Here is a 3,524-nt window from a genome sequence, read left to right on the forward strand (position 1 = left end):
TTTCCCTCCTTAATTGTTCAGCATTTACTCACCTCATTCAGTTGGTCAGCATAATTTCCTATTTTAGGAAATTAATATTAGTCATGACAGAACTATTTCTGTAAGCAACCTCAGAAGTCACTAAGTTCTGCTCATATTTAATAAATCCTCACTTAACATTTACTGTAGGACATTATGAAACCCATACTCAATATTTTAGTCCACGTTTTAGAATATTCAACTTTTGTCAGATATAAATATTTATTTGTGTCATCTTCCTTTCGAAACATTCATGTGGTTTTTGTTTGTTCTATTGTGGCATATATATACATATGTGTATATACATATATAAAACAGGACAGCCTTTTTAACATGCTTCATGTGTATAATTTAGTGACATTAATTATGTTTACCATGTTGTTTAACCATCACATTTATCCATTTCCACATTTTTCATCACTCTTAACAGAAGCTCAGTGTCCCCTATGCAAGGAGTCCCCCTTTTCTTCTCTCTCCCTCCTGCCTCCGGTACCCAGTAATAAGTAATAAGCTTTGGTCTCTATATATGAAATATATAGAATAAGCAAGTGTATAAAGACACTCATGTGTTTTAACAAAAAGCAGATTCCCTCCCGTCTTTTGCAATACTAAGAAAGGAGGAAAAGTACAGAAGCACCAGCACCTAGCATAGTAGCCTCTACACTGTGGAACTGACGGGAATTTTATAACGGACAACGGTGTCGATGAATGGATTTCTCTAGTTTAAAAGTCAGAAGAAAACTGAAGAGCTCTTGGTAAGTAAAAATATTTGCTATTTAGTATTTTTGTAATCTGTTTTTAATAAGAATAAAAATGTATCTTATTTATCTTCAGTCTCTGAGTTTCCCAGAGTATATTACACAGTTTTAAAACAATATAGTAAATTCCAGGAAAATTCTAATGGTCTTAAAAATATATCAAAGATAAAAATACATCAAAGGATCCTAGAATCATGTATAAAAAAAAAAAAATCTCACCCACACTCCCATTTGACAGAAGAGGAAACTAAGACTCAGAAACATAGCAGTTTTTTCAAGGTCATGTTAGTTAGAGGCAAAAGCTATGCCAACCAGAAAAAAAAAACCTATTACCGTTGAGTTGATTCCAACTCATAGCGAGCCCGTAGGACAGAGCAGAATTGCCTCACAGGGTTTCCAAGGAGTCTCTGGTGGATTCGAACTGCTGACTTTTTGGTTAGTAGCCATAGCTCTTAACCATTATACCACCAGGGTTTCCAAAACTGATGCCATTTTCCTCTATAAATATGAATATTTATTTTCCAAGCAGCAAAGAGTTATTTTGGTGTCATAATGCTTACTGAATCATTTTTGTAATCTAAAGCAACATTGTAAATAATAAAGTTCTAAATCATCTGAGCCATTTTTCTCAGGTTAAACAGTGTTTTACTTAAGGAATCCATGAAAGAGTTGCCCTTCAACACATTTGATATAGCTAATTACTGTAATTTTTAGGAAATAGAAATCATCCAGTAAAAATCTATTCATTTTACAGATGATAAAATTTAGGACCAGAGAATTAAGTGACTTTCCCAAGTTTATGAAGCTATTTGATGACAGTCTAGACTAGAAAGTGCCCTCTTCTCTCTGCTCTCTGCCCTCTTCTTTCTCCTTTCCCCCAGCCTCCACTTACCTTCAAGGCATTTTGGTCATTGCCATTCTGAGAGCTACACATAGGAGAAAAGTTTAATGCATAAACTGAACTACAGGGATTTGTAACCACTAATAATTAGCCAATTGCCTGCACTGGCAAAGATCGCATAATATTTGTGTAATGTTAAAATTGCCCTAGTCTGAAAATAGATAAATAGATATATAGATGAATGATTGATAAATAGATTGGAAGGAGTTAAATTGAAAGATACATCAATCAGTAAGTGGATGGATAGATAGATATATAAGTGGGTGGATGGGTAAATGGATATATGGCAATATAGATGGATGGACAAATGTTTACCATTCATAGCTAAATGAATATAAAGTTTAGTATATTGACTCAATAGTCTGTATATCTGTATATATAACCTGTACCAACTGTAAATTACAACTTTGTTACTTGTTTAAAATCATTTGAAAAGTGGTTGGATTTGATAGAGTTGAAAATGTATAGTCTTAAATACATTTCTCATGATGAAGTACTGCCAGTTCAACTTACAAATGTGTTCAATGTTGACTGGGGAGACCTAGTAATAAATTAATGTTAATGAAAAAATAATAGAAAGTTCTTGGATTATATGATTCTCTGAATATTATAAAACTGTCCTCCCACCTCCTCAACCTGTTAGTAAGACTGAGTCTCTCAGCTGGGTTATAAATATTTCATTTTGATCAGTAGCATATGGTTGGCTGATCAGGGTAAGGAATACAGTATACATACTTTTTCTATTTCAGGTTATTAATTATATGCTAAATTTTAGCTTCCTCATACATACACTGCTAAAACTGTAGCTAAATAAATGTCATGGGTTCCATTAGATTTGCATATGCTCTAAAATAAGGCCATACCCATTCTAAACTTCAGGGGTGCAGCATAGAAAATGAACCCCAAAGAAAAAGTCTAGATATTTGGGATAAGCACCAACCAAAGAAATTTTGAGAAAAGAACTATCCCAGATCCTATTCTAAGCCCCAATTAATGGGGTCTTCTCCCTCCCTGCCTCATATTCTCTACTGACAATCTCTTCTCTGAGCCCACTCTTTAGTGCTTCATTCTAAAAAGAATTCTAAAAGAAGTAGCCCAACATTGCATGACAACCATTCAGTGTGTCAATCATTATAGCAAATGATTTCAGGAAATACTGAGCCTAAAATGTCTTCATCTCCAAGAGACATCGGTTTAATTAAAACTCTCTGCAATGTGGTTCTAAAAAGTCATTTAATTTCCTTTCACATCTTTCTTCTTTAATTAAATAGATTTCCTTTTCTTCATTTACCTCCACTGAACTTAAACTATTTCACAAGTTGATCTCTAATAAATGCAGCTAAAAGTAAATGTGGAATTAGATGTTAAAATACCTACTGTGGTTCAAAACAATTCCACGTACACACCTCCTCCCCTAAAAATTGTGATTTGTCTCACAATTTGTATGAGCTACAAGTTATGTTTAGTTATGTTTCTCCTCCAGCAGCAAATTTCCACTCTTTCTCAAAGAACTGCTTTCCTTGCTCCTCTCATAAGAAAATAATCAGTAAAGCGGCCTTCCATCTGATGATATAAGTGGAAATTTGTGAATCTTAGTACAGGAAATTGACAAAGAAATAATTTGTTTGATATGCCAGTTTTTCTGGTTAATTATCACTTTGCCCCTCTAACACCTATTTAAAAATGATGTTACTATTTTAGTCTCAAAAAATCCCAGTGAAAGGTCATGTAAGCTCCATAGACACATCCAAACTCCCTGAGGAACTGAATTGCTGGGTGGAGGGCTGTGGGGACCATGGTCTCGGGGAACATCTAGCTCAATTGGCATAACACAGTTTATAAAGACA

Source organism: Trichechus manatus, unplaced genomic scaffold, assembly GCF_000243295.1.
Source record: "Trichechus manatus latirostris isolate Lorelei unplaced genomic scaffold, TriManLat1.0 scaffold00408, whole genome shotgun sequence".
Taxonomy (NCBI): domain Eukaryota; kingdom Metazoa; phylum Chordata; class Mammalia; order Sirenia; family Trichechidae; genus Trichechus; species Trichechus manatus.